Genomic DNA, 16,939 nt, shown 5'->3' with positions numbered 1-16,939 from the left:
ATTATAATCAAATAAAATAAATAGTAAAGATGATTTTTTTCATTATCCACGCATGTCGTGCCCCGTAATGATGGTGAGATTGCCAGGGTCATGGCAGGTAGCGCTGCTGCCTCAGAGCTCCAAGGTGCTTTGGGCGCCTGTCTGTGCTCACCCTATGCCAGCCTGGGCTTTCTCCCGACACCCCGGTTTCCTCACAGCTCCCACACGTGTGCAGGTGAGGTCTGATTGGCAGCAGTAAGCTGTATCTTTTGCATGGCGAGAGGGGATGCTGTCAGCGTTACCCGTCGTGGTGATTTGAAGAAAAGCACGACTGGACTAACGGCCTCTTCTTGTTCGCACACCTGTTCTGATGTTCCTGTCTCCTCTGTCCCCTGTGTCCTGAGCCAAAACGAAAGTGCAAATGCACTGCGGAAATAAAGACGCAATTCCCACCTTTGCAGTGTTGGAGAAGAATTGGAATCTGGTGCTTGGCATGTAGACCCTGTACTTACAGTATGTCAAACAAGATACAGTATATTTTTATATACGTGTTATACAGTGTTTCAATAACAACTTGTTATATAGCATTGATGCAAAACAGTTTGATAGATACTGGTGCAAGTACCCCTGTTCCTCCCTCTCGACAAATAAAAGAGTTTCCTCTTTTTTGAACGTTGAAATATGGGTAACACTTCAGAACACAGACAGCATGCAAGATGAGACGACAGAATCAAAAAGATCAATAGCATTTCTGCCACATCAGGTGGACCTATTGAATTTCTTTCCTTTGCTCTCTTGGTTGTGACATCACTGTGAGAACAGTGGATTTTTTTTCTCATGTTAACTATCTGTACTTGAGTACTAAGTGACTGTTTTTTAGGGAACTAATTTGCACAGACTGTGTTTTCAAACCATTTCGTACACTAAGGCACTTGAAGTCAGTTTCTAGTGTTAACATAAGCTCCTCCGTTCTAGTGATTGTCTTCCAAATCTTAGTATGGAGATTGCGCATGTAGGCACACCTACTGTATAACAGTTTTTTGTTAAATATGCAGAGTTCATTTTCCCCCAAATTTGTTTATTCCCTGTGTTTATAGGGATGTGGGTATTAATTTATGGCAACAGGAATCATGAGATTTTGAGCACGAGATGCAATATTTATAAGAAATTATCTTGGAGCCGAGGTGCAGAAGTAAAAGGATATTGCATCCTCCCACCAGCCTCACTGTGAGTGCAAGAGCCTCCGGAGCCTGACTGACGCCGAACAAAGAAAAGTGTTAGAAAACACTGTAATGAAAAGAATGTGAATCTGATAATGATCCAGGATCTTCCTTCCCCAGAGTTATTAAGGGACTGCAATTCAGAAACTGAAATGAAACAAACACTCATTACTGCATAGTGTTCTCTTCTACCTCTGACTTCAAACTAATGTTTCATTAATGAAGTGATCCCCTCAATTCGCCTTTCATTGTTACTGCTTCCGTAGTTTGAATCTATCTGGGCAAGGGCTGCCAAGCTTTCCATGAGAGCTGATGAGAGGGCAGCTACTGTATCGCTGGGCAGTCTGGAGGAATCAAACTCGCTCTGAGGAGAGAGTCACACCACCTAACTGTGCAGTTTAAAGGTTAAACCCACTTCACATTAAAATACATCAGCTCAGAGCACAATCCTTCGTGATTGGCTACAGTCTTACTGGACCTGCTTGTCAAAGCAATGTGTCAGATGTCTGTGTACGGTCTCCATTACTCCTGGGCAGATTGTGAAAATAATTCTGTTCTTTCATTTTTGCCAAACACATGTGACATTACATTTTCAATTCTGAATATCCCCCATACTCCCAAAGCCCTCTCAGTCAGAAGTGCCTCCTTACAGAGCACTTCCACTTAGTTTCCTTCCTTTCACCTGTCCATGTGAGTGGGTCCTACTCAGAGTTCTTTGTAAGGTAGAGATACCAAGTACTTGCAGTGCCTGGCCAGCAGGGGGCTTCATTCACGCAGAGCTCCTCAATGGTGCTATTCTTCAACCATTCCAGCAGTTGTAGCAGCCTTTATCACATCCATTTTCTGACAAAGTATCTACGTGAAGTATAATTATGAGTTAAAGGCCAACGTCAGAACTAACATAGAAGAAGTTCTATTCATTATTCAGCCTCAAAAGACTAAAATGACCAAACATTATTATTATTATTATTATTATTATTATTATTATTATTATTATAATTACTATTATTATTGTCTGCTCTGTGGAGGTGTTCTAGGCAGATTTCTCTTTCCATTATCATTATTGTATTGAGCCAAAAATACCAAATGACATTCTGGGATAAATAAAGTTGCATGCTGAGATATGCACTTCTGTGTGGAAATGTTCCTTTATTCATGAAGAAGCCACGCAATTAGACAAGCAAGACTGTGTGGCATTATTCAAGAGGCTGTGAGATGCTCCTGGCAAATAAGCATTCGTCAGCATTTTTCAGAACTCATTTACAGGTTTCTCTGATTGCACAGATCAAACAACTCAGCACCTGCGTCTGACAAACAGACCAGCACTATGACTGTTCAAAATCAGTCATCTTGGTTCGCTGGAATCCGGACTCCCCTGACATTTTGCTGTGCAAATGAGTTAGACATTTCAGCATTATTTTTATGAAACAAAATCAATCAGACAACTTCTAAGAGTACATAGAAAACTGATTCTACCCTCCCAGAGGATGGTTTTTAAGACCTAACCTGTAAAATTTTCTACGAGTCACACAACGCACAATATAAGTTATTTGTATTGATCTTTCACCTGCAATGATACAGTATGTACAACATGTACAACAGTGCTAAGACGAGACCTATCTGTGGTGTCTTTTTCCCTTTCATGACCATGTGGAATTGTTTCCATTAGCACCGATAATAATAATAATAATAATAATAATAATGTTAAATAAAAAAGTTTTGTGCACTGCAGTAAAACTACTAAGAAAACGTAAGACATAAATGACTGCATCTTTTTGCTGTTTTTGGTGATTGTGAATGTAACCATCTTCTAACAACCTATCATCTAACAACAGCAGGTCCACTGGACCTTGTTCAAATTAATTTAAGTACAGGAGAAACAAGGATACACAATACTACACAGACAGTAACAATGCACTTTCACTCAATTCCTTTGGTGGAAAAAATAGAAAACCTAAGAATCAAAAGCTGCAAAAATTAAAACAGATACAAAAAGTATAAAAGTGTGTAATAGTCAAACTATGTACTGTATATCCACAATATACTGCACAAGATATACAGTCATAGAAAACTAAAAGCCCTAAAATGCAGTTTGACAATCATTCTTAAAAATCATCTGTATCATATAAGATTTGTCTAAATTAAAGAAAATTGTAGTGAAAATGTAGTAAAAATGAGCATTTATAAAGAAATGCCACAAAGATTACTTTGATAGTAGCTAGAAATAAAATAAAAAACTAGCTACATTATCATGTTAACTGTGCTGATAGACTCAAACATGAGACGAGGTATTGTGTGGCAAACGCAAATGAGCAATACTTTGATTTCTTTTACAAGAAAACTGCAAGACATTTAATTCGCACTGCAGTACGAAGCTATAAAGAATTTTAAAATTCAATTTAAGTGTAAGTAATTAGTATTGCTTATACTGTACAGTATGTTTTCACTATACACATGACAAAATAATTATTTTAGACATACAGTATACACAGTATGAAGTATCTTCACAGAACTGTGGCTGTAGCCTCCTGAGCTTTTTTTAGTGGCTGTTTGATAGTTAACACTAAATAACACACCAGTGCTGGAAGAGAGATTTTTTGGGGTGGTGGAGGGTACATTTTTATATTTAAAATTTAGAACCACCAAAAAATACATACATACTGTGCAGTATATATTTTGAGATTTCCTGGTTTTCCTATCTGGAGTGAGATATATTTTACAGTGAGTCAAAGGAGTATTTGAAAACTTACTATTATGTTAACAATGTGTACTGTACCATGGTACCGGATAGTAGTTCTGTGGGTCATTATTTATTTAGAACTATACTGGAAGCACAGTAAACTACTAAACTACTGGCTTCATCACTCTGCTGTCCTCCCCACTGAGAGCTGGTGTGTGGGGGGGAGCGTTCTGGCGCACTATGGCTGCTGTCACATCATCCAGGTGGGGCTGGACACTGGTGGTGGTGGAGGGGATCCCCATTACCTGTAAAGAGCTTTGAGTGGTGTGTCCAGACAAGCGCTGTATACAGTAAGTGTAAGCAATTATTATTATTAAATATTGGACAGAAAACTTCTGCTACAAGCTTTTTGCGTACAGTACTAAACAGTGTTTTTGCTAAGTACTTCTCCTGTACAAATGGTGTACTAAGTAACTTACTTGACTGAGTGACCCATTTACACAGCTGGGTATTTTACTGGAGCAATTCCAAGGAAGTACATGGCTCAGGGGTGCAGCAGCAGTGGCACAGCTGGGACTTGAACCCACAACCTTCCGCAGCCCTGTCTTGGACCCTGAGCACTGCTCCGCACAGCAGCTTCTGCACCGGAGTTTTTCCATCGCTATCGAATTGAGCAGCTGCATCGCAGCTCGAGGTGCCAGAGGTGCCTCCGGCACCTCGAGCCATCTGACACAGCTGAGCCAGAACCCTCAAATTGTTGAAAGAGTGCTATAAAACACTGACAAGTCACTTGAAGAATTATTAAAACACATTTATTTCCTGACATCCCGCAGCCCATTTTTCACGCTCAAGCGTCTGTTCTGGGAATTCAGCACTCTTTAGGATTCTGTCAAATCGAGCCCTGTTTTGTTGCGCTGGTGGTTAAAAATGATAAAGAAAGTGACTGCAGGGCTAAGAATGTTCCTCACTGCCATCGGGCATTATCATCATAACGCTCACAGGCCTCAATTAACCTGCCGGCTCCACGAGAGGCTTGTACTCAGACTTCATCAGTGGGTTTTTATCGACAGCGCTGACAGAGAACACCTCGGTCCCCAGAGGACAGCCCATCCCTCACCGCCTGCACTGATAGGCCTGGCCTTGGTGGAGAAAAGGATGACACGCTGTTCAAGGCAGTGCTTGATGAATGCTCGAAAACTTATGCCCAGATCTCTCTAGAAAACACAGAGAAGACGGCTGTTTAAAAGGTTCTTGTGATATCATGGTGCACTCTTAATGCCTATTATTCCATGGGACAGAACTGAGTCTTCTGCATTGAATAAAGGTGGCAGAACATCAGTGGCTCATGATGGTTGTTTGGCTTCAGGAAAGTTTATGGAGCTTAAACAAACTAAAATAACGGCTAGCACAGACTGATTATCTTTTAAATATCCTCTTAAAATGATCCCTACTGTTGTGTTTTCACTCATGATAGTGATATCCTAACGCAGAGAGTAGATTGGCTAACATTTAGCCGCTGGAAACTGCCCATTTTTTTCACAGACCCAGTCATGTACTGTAGAAACTGTTCGGTACACAATGATTATGTTGTCTCCTCCTCTAAGTGCTAAATTAGTTCAGACGAACGGGAATGTAGTGGACGTTAAGAGCTTGCCCTCTGCAATGTCCTCCACTGGTCTCCACAATCTCCCATGAGTCATGTGTGATCCAAAAAGTCCACATTTGGGCACACACAGGTGCCCCTCGTCCACAATGAACTTTGAAAGGCCCGCTCCAGGAGAGGAGGTTCTGTTGAGCAACCGGCCACACAGCAGAGCTTCATCCGTGTGTTGGAGGAAAGAAAACCAAAGACTTAGGATTTTCCAAGACTCCAAATCTTTGCAGCGGTCGAGGAGGAAGTGTGGATATCGGGAGAAAATCAAGGGACGCAGCTCTGACCCTTTTTATCTGCAAACGTACAGACAGGGAGTGTTCTATCACCCCTGATGAACCATAAAAAAGCGAGGTTGGTGCTTGGTCTGGGGGCAACGGAGCAGATGCCCTGAAAAGGAGCGAGTGGTCAGCAGGAACTCCTGCTAGCAAAACGGTGGGTCCAGTGCTCACGCCACCAGGGGGGCCTTCCTTTTGTCGGACTGAGCAGAGAACCTAAACCTCACAGTCCAGGTCAGGGCTGACCTGCAGCCCTGCTGTCCTGCAGTCCCACAAAGAAAAGGCATCTGTTCACATCAAAATAACAAATGGGGCTCTTTATCAGCACTCTGGGTACAATAAATATCCACAAGACGCTTCCCGATTTTCTCTTCATGCCCGTTTTTTATTTTTAAGGACAGGGGAGGTTTTCTCCACTTCAGTAAAGCCCATTCTGTTCGATAAGAATGCGGGCTATTTGTCAGTTCACAATATTGCAGTGAACCTACCTGGCTGTCTGTGTTTAAAGAGCATGGCACAAGCCCTGTGACATTTTAAAGCACATTTTATTTCTCTATTAGCCTTTGTTTTGCTGTGGTATTTAGAAAAATCATAGAGATTTTTGCGGTGTCATCTACTGTGTTAAAATCCTCCCTCCTTTTTGGTTCCTTAATTTTGAGCCCTCTAGCTTTCCTGTCACCTTTACGGAAGACCCTGGCGATTATGAGGAGTGAAATGAAAGAAGCCGGCGAAATTAAATTTAATTATAACAACTGTCACGATCGTAATCCCTCCTCTGAAGGGCGCTCCGGCTCTTTCACATTTTGCTAATTACGTGCACTTACTCCCAGTCCTGCCCCTCCGTATTTTATCCGGGTGCTCTTGCCACTCTGGGCTCTGCACTGGAAGACGGACGCCCGGAGGCCGGCCTTCCACCAATTCGCCCGACTTGAGGGCACAGGCCTCCCATCGGCGTCCTGACCCAGCTGAGTCCGGGGTTTCGGAGCTCCTGGCCTCGTCATCCCCATTTTTATTCCCTCTCCCTGCACCGGATCCCATTCCGGTTTTTAACTGTGTCTTGTTTTGTCTTGGATGGATCACCCGGTACCGGACCTTCGGACCCCCCTGGGCTTGTTCGCCCTGGCCACGCCCCCCCGAGCACCAGCCCCCCTGATCGTCAACCTGCCCAGTTCCTCGTCGTCTCCTTCCCCTGTCTGTTCCACTCCCTTCCGGATTCTGCCGTCTGCACAGGGTCCTGATCAACGCTTCGTTACAACAACAGTTACACATAGATAAGAAAAGCTCTTCAAGAGGGGCACGGCAACAATTAACAAAAAAAATCCTCATAAGCCTTAAGGTCTTGTGCAACTATTAAAATATTTAAAAAAAAACAGCTCGCACCAAATAGTTCTAAAAGAATGACTTGAACAACGACTTTTCTTGGAGACCTTACCAAAGCACTGCCTGTGCATTATGGGAGCACTGCAGCTGCCCTCAATAGGAACAAATTAAGGCTATGTACTGTACTGTAGGTCCTTTTACATATTTCTTAAAGATGTAATATCGGTCCAAATGTGACCATGCTTTTAAAAATGTCTTACAAGGTTATATACAGTATAGTATGAAAGAACAAAAGAGACATTAGCAATGATGTTTAAGGTGGTACTTATAAAAAAAAAGTTAAAATTGTTAGCAGAAGGCTAAAGTAGAGGTGTGCAGGGACATATTAAATAAACACAGGATTAAAAATACAATATTTTATTTTTCTGTGTCAATCAGCCAAGCTGTGACTCTTATCTGTGAGGGGAAGGTGTGAGTCTGGAAAAAGGCACCCAGCCAGCAGGATGAAGGCAATGCCCTGGCCACTTTCCAGAAACAGCTGGGTGAGCTCCTCAGCTCAATCTGCTGCCAGCAACCAGATGAGTTAGAAAGGCCAAACAGCCTCCTCTCATTTGTAACCTTTATGTGTTGTTATGATGGAGAACTCTAGACTTCTTTTAGTTTTCCTGGGGGAAGGATTCTTTTTTTTTTTGCTAAGGGCCACATTTGCTCCATTTTGTCATCCACAGTGAAGCTTTAAAACGCGTTCCTTGTCTGTCAACGAGTCTCCGAGGGAAAGGTATGGGGATATAGGAATGGGATGGGGCCGTGGTGCTGCTGTGTGAACAGCTGTCTCCCGTTTTACCAGGCAACAGTCTTTAATTTACATGATAAATCAACAAGCCCTGGAGATGAAACCTTTTGGTTACTGTGCAATCTGAGGAGGTCTGACACAGAAAATGAGGGAGAAAGAGACTTTGGTTTTGTATTAGTCACCCTATATTACATTCTCATTTCAGCCTGGCTTGAATTCACACCGTCTCAGATAAGCTTAGAATATATCTTGCACTGAGAATTAAGTGTTCTTTTCATTTTTTACTGCTTTCAAAGAAAAGAGACATCTAACGAGACACGATTAAAACCTGTCTGTAACTGTGAAGACCTTAGAGACCTATAGAAACTCTGCTGAATAAAAGCAAATAATTAGACACAATGCACCAAGGACTTCCTGTCAGACTGAAGCTTATGTAAGAAAAGTAAAACTTTTTAAGCACGGGTGCCATGAAAGGAAAAGAAAAAAAAAAGGAGTGTTGGAAATGACATATTTGTGGATTTATCTACAATACACATTTGTTGCATTATATATACACCCCCGGTTTTACTGTTCATTTACATGGAAATGGTCTTACATCCAAAAAGAGAGCGGTTAAGTTTTTCATAAGCCCCCTGTAATATTCCTGCAGAACTCCTGTAATAAATCAACAATACTGGCGTTCGAGTCAGCCGAAAGCCAGTGGCCTGAAAGCCCAGACACAGACCAGTGCTTTATTGAGCAATAGATACACGCAGGCACCAGTGCCCAGGCGTACCAGCATGGCCACCCGAACAAACTGGCCCCACGGCAACAACACAGCCAGACACACTCTTGTTCCAGCTCATACAGCTGTGTAAGGCCCCGTATGCCTGATAGAGGACACACTGAGAAGAGATACCTCACACACAGCAAGACAGGCTAGGACAAGCAGTCCTTTGAAACCAGTCTGTTTAGATACCAGCAGGACCTTGACAGGTATCTCTGGGCACTGTCCTGGCAGCCAACCAACCCATGTGGTCACAAACGCTCAGGCTGCAGCTACAGCCAGCCAGCCAGGAGGAGGCACAGGGTGTGGCTTTGGAAACACAGTGTAACAACGTGGGAAGCACAGCGTTGAGGCTGTTACCTCAGATGCCACACATCTCTTGGTCCTTGGCTTGTTACAGACTCGGGTGCCGTCCGCATGGAGCCTCACTGAGCCCTTTTGGTGCCATAGGTAGTAATTAGTTGATTCAAGGACCTCTTTTTAGTTGATTCAAGGCCTTTTTTTTACAAAGAAACCAGGGTGTCGGCTTCAGAAACACAGCTGGTCAGCTTGGATGCCCTCCTTGTGGCCAAAACAGATTTACTCAGGTGCTGTAGATTCCTCCCACTGCCCACAGACATGCCGGTGAGGCCAAAGACGGTCAAGGGTGGCCACGGGCGGTCAAGGGTGGTCCCTGAACTGTGTGCAACCCTGCCTTACAAATAAACTGGGGTTGGTAGGAACTGCAAGGTGAGCATATCAGATAAAAATGGATCTCAAAATCTCTAAATCATCTAATTACAGGACTGAAAATAGTAAAACCCAAGTAATTATCTGGATTTTAATCAGGGATGTTAATTCCATTCAAAATGCCAATACCAAGCCCAAATTCCCCTACTAATTATTATTTTCTAAATTATCATCATGTTTTTGCCTTAAAAAAACATTTTGTAAATATTATGTTCTTATGCTGGCTCAAATTATTTTTTCATGTCTTGAGAAATCAGGGCTTTAGGAGGATTAAACTAATACTCAGACATGAATTTAAAATGAAAGTCTGGAACAAAGGGTAGAGATGCAATCAGTGATTATTAAACATCATGACTTTACCATACTTTTATTATTTTATTCTATTCTATTACAGGTTCTACATTTTTGAAGAATAAAAAAATATATTTTTCTGACCATTAAGATTTCACAAATAATTTCAAAGTGGCGTCTTATCTCGACTTCCTTTATCACAGAAGCAAAGGTTCGAGGTGAATAATCCAGTGATTTCTGAAGCATTCTGGGTTTCTCACTGAAGCACAAGAGAATCGTCACAGACTCGCACAGGCATCACCTGAGAGTTCAGAAACGTCCTTTTCCGAGATTAAGACTGACATGTTTTGATCACGAAGGACGCTGGCGTCGGCCAAGCATAATTGGTGCCTAAGGAGCTAAAATAATTAAACACCTCCCTTTCAAGCCTGAATCTGCGCTTTCTGTGGCTTCGAAAATAAGCATCAGCAAATGTATTTGGAAAATATTAATCTGTACATTGTGTTATTGTGTTCAGGAAGGAATTCCCCCTTTAAAGCACTGGCTGAACATCTCTTCTTGTAATTGTAATTAGTAATTGTAATATCTGTTCCAATAGAATACTATAGAAAGGCCCAAGTAGCAGTATTTATTAAATTATATACAGTAAAGCACCTATTCAGTTAGGTGAGAGTCTTGGAGTAATTAGCTACCAACAGCTAGATGGGCTGAATGGCTCAGTAATTATTAATTCTATCAATGATATGATTGAGCCTTGTATTTGAAAGTCTACAGAAGATTGATCAGTGAGTAATCAATATTTGGACAGCTTCAGAAAGACTCCAGTCAACACTTTATGTAATGCTGTATGTACAACTTGCATTGGGTTAAGCTCACAGCTATTCATTAACTAAAAAAAGGTTCAAATCCCGCGGCCGGCAGAGGAATCCTACTCTTTTGGGCCCCTGAGCAAGGCCCTTAACCCCAACTGCTCCAGGGGTGCTGTACAATGGCTGACCCTGTGCTCTAACCCCAGGCTTCTCTCTCCCTGTCTGTGTCTCCATGGAGAAAAGCTGGGGTATGCGAAAAGACGAATTCCTAATGCAAGAAATTGTATAGGGCTAATATAGAAACATTATTATCATTATTAGAATTATAGTGATTGAGGTCAGTGATGAACACCATCTTTTTAAACCACAGATACACAGACGTTTAATGCGCACATTTTGTGGAGAGATTTTGCAAGTTTTCCAAAAGTCTGGTGTAGTTTCTAGTTGAATCTGATACACAACAATGATGCAAAGGATTTTAAAAATTGCACCCCTCATATGAACCAATTAAATTAATTTGCAAAAAATAAGCTTGTTGAAAACTGAAAGACATGGTTTAAAACAGATTAAAACCAAAGTGTCTGGAGAGCTTCTGCTAAGAAGAAACTTGGCACAGCTGTATACTATAAGTGTGGCAGTGCACGTGTATACAATGCACACAATGTTATGAGCAGTTGACAAAAACTTTGTTGTAATATGTTTCCCAATATGTCAAACAAAAGTTATAAATATAATCTTTCAGTGCAATGAGAATTCTAACCTTTTATTTTAGAAATTAATAATGTCACGTACTGATTTTATACAGTGGCAAACTGAGATTGACAAAGCAATCTTGCATCCTGTTGCCTTTTCTATGACATCCCATCAAAGCACTGTCAGCTCCAGAATGACCCCAACGCCCCGAACACTTCATTAAGAATATGATGTATAACACCTAAAAGATTCATGCTACAAGGTCAAACCAAGACAAATGACTTCTTTGATGATAAACACGCTATACTTCACTAGATCACAGGCAATAAAACAACTCCAGCTACATCCATTTCTGGGTCTGAAGCAGTCAGGGACCTATGGTGATGGCAGAACCTTTATTTCACTGTTCAGTGATTTCCTAACTGTGTGCCTGTGTGCATGTTTGTTTCTACATCCATCAAAAGCAACGATGGATATTTTTTTCTATGCTGAAAAGATCTGGTCTGTGTGTTTCTGTAATGTTATTTGACCATTTGTAAACATGACAAGCTCTTATAATTTTAATAATAATTGCTTACACTTATATAGCACTTTTGTGGACACTCTACTTAAAAGCGCTTCACTCCCCTCCACCCCCACCAGTGTGCAGCCCCACCTGGATGATGCGACGGCAGCCACAGTGTGCCAGAACACTCCCCACACACCAGCTATGGGGGAGGAGAACAGTGTGATGAAGCCAGTTCAGAGATGGGGATTATTAGGAGGCCATGACTGGTAAGGGGCAATGGGAAATCTGGCCAGGACACCGGGGTTACAGCCCTACTCTTTTTGAGAAACGCCCTGGGATTTTTAATGACCACAGAGAGTCAGGACCTCAGTTTTACATCTCATCCGAAGGACGGCACCTTTTTACAGTATAGTGTCTCCATCACTATACTGGGGCACTGGGACCCACACAGAACGGGGAGTGAGCACCCCCTACTGGCCCTAACACTTCTTCCAGCAGCAACCTTAGCTTTCCCAGGAGGTCTCCCATCCAGGTACTGACCAGCTCACACCTGTGAGATGCAGGGTGATATGGCTGCTGGCTAACCCTTACCCTTACCCTAACCCTAAACCTAACTCTCATGTCAGACACCTCTTCTTTAGTGATCAATACCTATTGTGTCCACAATTAGCTCCAACACAGTCATGCAGCGATTGACAGGGATGGTACACAGGGATCGTTCCCTGTTCAAAACGTAAAACAACTCTTCAATATGCAAGCTGTTGAGATGCGTCTCTTCGTGTCCCTTCCCACACAGTAGCCGACTGATTGAGTTAAAATACTGTCAGAGCCAGAGCCACTGAATGTACTGTAAATGATCCCAGATTGATGTAAAAAGTCCTGAGTGATTCCTGGGAGTGTGGAACAAGCTGCTCTGTTCCTTGCACAGAAAGTGTTTCCGGGGATTAATCGGGACTTTAATCCCGATGGAAAAGGTGTAGCTGGTCCTTCAAAAGGAGCAATAGACTTTCTTGTGCTGTTTGAGCTGTTGCAAACCCAGCAAATGAGCTTGAGAACCAAATGCCTGGGCAACTTTGAAGTTAGATGGAAAATAAGTACAACGTGTGAAGTTGGGTTGTGATGAGGTGTTGGAAGATGATGATTAAAGTGACTTAAAGATGCTGAATGACAAACTCTGTTTCTTATAAGCCAAACTTATCTTTTATGAATTCATAATATACAGGTATGTATAAAGAGCAGTCGGTGTTATTATAACAGCACAAAACAGTGGAGGCTTTGCAAAAATATTTTAAATCCAAACATCCATATTCAGTACTGTATTGTAACTCCTTCCTGTGTCTATTATGCAACTGTAAAGTTTTCTGTGGTTTTGAGCTAGAAAACAATTTCCTAATTTAATTTTATTTAAAAATTCCTAGAATATTGATCAAGATGTAAAGATAGAACATGATAAATCATGAAATATTGAATTATTAAAATTTAAAGCTTATTCATCAAATTAGGACATGTTGTTACAGCCCAGTGATGTTCTATGTTTTCTTAGCTTAGCTCCTGGGACTTTATTAAAACATGATGGTCGAAGCGGGTTATGTACAGTATCCAAGATATCCACTGTAGCACTGGAATACATACTGTATAAAATGGAAAGTACTGGCAAAACTAAAATATTCTACAACACTACTAAAAAGCCAAATGTGGATACCAATGAAATAACAGATGTCCATAAGATATAATGTTATTAATTTCTCACAGAAGCTTCTAATTGTATTCAGCAGATATGAAAACCATAAATCACTTCTGCAAACCAATATATGCAATGAAATGTTAATAAATCTTCATGGAAATAGTGTCGTGCATTTTACATTCCAACAAATGGTTACCACACCCCTGGCTTCTCCCCTCATTTACTGTTTCTCACGTTGTAACTTAATTGTGCATGGCAGCAAAATTGACTCCTCGCACAAAGCACAGGATTATCTGTCTCTAATAATTTAGAGAACAAATGTATTAAAATATTTGCACTGAAACCTTACATCCCCCTGAAAAGCAGTACTTTCAAAACCAGTAATTTAAAAGTAATTTAAAACGAGAGAAAAATTAAGTTTATGAGCGTGATTATCTTTGAGAAAAGTAAGGAAATGTGTGAAATGGACTTTCTGGATGAACATTTTGGAGCCTTATGCTAAACCTTTTACAAATTAATATCTTTCATATTTTACTGAATTTTATTTGCCCTAATATGTGTTCCCAAATTGTAAAAATCATAAAAACATTTTTCCCCCTTGTACTACACTATAAGTAACATGCATGTTTTTTGGTAATGTTTCAACTGAAGTAGTGCTTCACTCACGGGGAAGAGTTTTTAAAATGTAATTATATTGCACTTTTATGAAATTTCAACCACCAGAAAATATAAAAAAATCACTTGCTTTGTAGCTGTCTCACTGAGTATTATTACTCCCTTCATCACCACAGGACTCAAGTGCAAATTGTACGGAAGTAAAACCAAGAACAGGTGGGATTTCACTATGCAAAAGGATGTGGGAGGGAGTGCTGGACAAGCTGCAAAGCCATGCTGTTGAACCTGGCATCCTGGTTTCGTTTCAAAACATCTGGATGAGATACTTGGATCAAGCAACTACTAACTACTGTCACAGATGTTGGAAGGGCATGCCGTGGAATGGCCAGGAGGGCAAAAAAGACCCTATGCGTAGCGGCACAAGGGGAAACATGGGGGTTTGCCCAGGCTCAGGGGGTTTGGGTCTGTTAAAGGGAATTTTCTAGTTTTCCCATTAACATATCACTTGATGGCATTATGAGCTTTACAGTTCTTTCCAAAAGCTCAATCCAAGTCAGGGACTCACAACTGGAATCCAACAGGCTTTCTACATCTCTATGAGCTGTTAAAATCAGTTATACACATGCGAGAGGAGTTAAACTGATCCAATTAAGGCTCAATAGGATCAATTTATTCCTTCTCCACAGCCTTAAACTGTTGAGGATTAAAAGAGGTCTAGTAAACCTGCTGCATTTGGGATTTACTAACGTAAGTCGTGAACCTGTAAGCATTGCTTTGAGTAGTTCAAGTTACAATGGGCTTTACGGAAAGTCAGCTGAGAACTCTGCCTTTCAGCTGCTCCTTGAGCATTTTATTCCTTTCTGTCTTTCTTATTCATTATAACATGCCGATACAAAATCTCAAATTTGACACAGGCAGTGAATGTGCAGGTTCTCCAGTGCTGCCATGACAGCCCAGTTATTTTTCACTGGGCTGGTGTGGTGCCATTTGGCACTTTTCACGTTTCCATTTTCACTTATGCATCACAATTCATGTCGCGTTCCTTTTTGAATCCTGTTCTGCAAATGAAAGAAAATTGTAGAATGTAGTTTTCTGAGAGGGAAACGTATCTCAGCAAGCAACGGGTGCAAAGCAGGGTACACCTTGGACAGGACACCAGTCCATTGCAGGGCAGATACACACACTCACCCTGGACAGGACGCCAGTCCATTGCAGGGCAGACACACACACTCACCCTGGACAGGACGCCAGTCCATCACAGGGCAGACACACACACACACTCCCCCCTGGACAGGATGCCAGTCCATCACAGGGCAGACACACACACTCCCCCTGGACAGGACGCCAGTCCATCACAGGGCAGACACACACACTCACCCTGGACAGGACGCCAGTCCATCACAGGGCACACACACACACACTCACCCTGGACAGGACGCCAGTCCATCACAGGGCACACACAGACACAAACACTCACCCTGGACAGGACGCCAGTCCATCACAGGACACAGACAGACACACTCACCCTGGACAGGACGCCAGTCCATCACAGGGCAGACACACACACACTCACCCTGGACAGGACGCCAGTCCATCACAGGGCACACACACACACTCACCCTGGACAGGACGCCAGTCCATCACAGGGCAGACACACACACTCACCCTGGACAGGACACCAGTCCATCACAGGCCACACACAGACACACACACACACCCTGGACAGGACACCAGTCCATCACAGGGCAGACACACACACTCACCCTGGACAGGACGCCAGTCCAATCCAGGGCAGACACACACACACACACTCACCCTGGACAGGACGCCAGTCCATCACAGGACACAGACAGACACACACACTCACCCTGGACAGGACGCCAGTCCATCACAGGGCAGACACACACACTCACCCTGGACAGGACGCCAGTCCATCACAGGGCACACACAGACACAGACACGCCCACACTCACACCAGGAGCAACTTTCCCAGAAACCAATTAATCTAGCTGTTTGACTTGATTGTGGGAGACCAGAGCACTCAGAGGAGACCCACATTAACTCAGGGAGAATGTAAAAACTAGATATGCCCGCAGAAGCTGAACCCAGGGCAACAGCACTGTGAGGCAGCAATGCTAACCTCTGCCTCACTGTGCTATGCACAACTAATTCTGTGCAGCAGAATCTGACATTTTGGCTGTAGCAGCTGGACAGGAGCTCTAGATCACACCTGGCAAAGCCAAACAAGCAGGGACAGGCGAAAGTGGCCAACAGGGGCCACAGAGCCAAGCTGCTCCATTGACACAGCAGCCTCTGTTCTGTTTCCTGGCTTCATCTTCATCTCCATCACCGTCTATCAAATCTCAGACACCGCAAACAAGAAAGCAAAAAGAAACCCGTTGGTAATGGTAATGAAAATAAAAGAAAAATGGAATTTGATCTGACACAGCTCAGGTCGAGAACGTTTCCTTGATGTGGCCCTTATTTTCTCAAAGCGAGAAACTACGTGGCATAGAGAATGTGCAGAGAAATCACAACAGAAATGTATCAGTAATGGCCCAGACGTTTTTTCTGCAACTGCAGAAGCCCACGAAATAGCAATAATCCTCCTGGAATAGTTTTTGGTGCATCGGCATGTACTGTATGTACTTCAATATGAAATCAGCTGCAGTCACACTACATCTTGTTATCTTACAAAGTCAATTTAATTTATGCCTGTGGTGCATGAGAGAGCTGGCACTCAGAAAGACATTATTGCTCTTGTTTGACACAAAACATCATTCATCAATTTTTTTTTTGTAAGAATAACAGCACACTAATACTATAGAAAAGGGTTTCCAAAAAATTATTATCACAATTTGATGTACGCTGAATTTACACTATTGGTTAAGTAATTATTTTGTTGTTTTGGTGGGAATATTTT

The 16,939-nt window shown here is 42.2% G+C and overlaps 1 protein-coding gene across 2 annotated transcripts in view; it reads right to left on the bottom strand.

The window, feature by feature from the left end:
- cntnap2a (contactin associated protein 2a) overlaps positions 1 to 16,939 on the bottom strand; it is a 460,034-nt gene that overhangs the window by 75,571 nt on the left and 367,524 nt on the right. The window lies entirely within an intron of this gene.

This window comes from Lepisosteus oculatus, chromosome 6 (genome assembly GCF_040954835.1).
Source record: "Lepisosteus oculatus isolate fLepOcu1 chromosome 6, fLepOcu1.hap2, whole genome shotgun sequence".
NCBI lineage: Eukaryota > Metazoa > Chordata > Actinopteri > Semionotiformes > Lepisosteidae > Lepisosteus > Lepisosteus oculatus.
The sequence above is the reverse complement of the archived record's forward strand: the minus strand, read 5'-3'. Positions and strand labels throughout refer to the sequence as shown.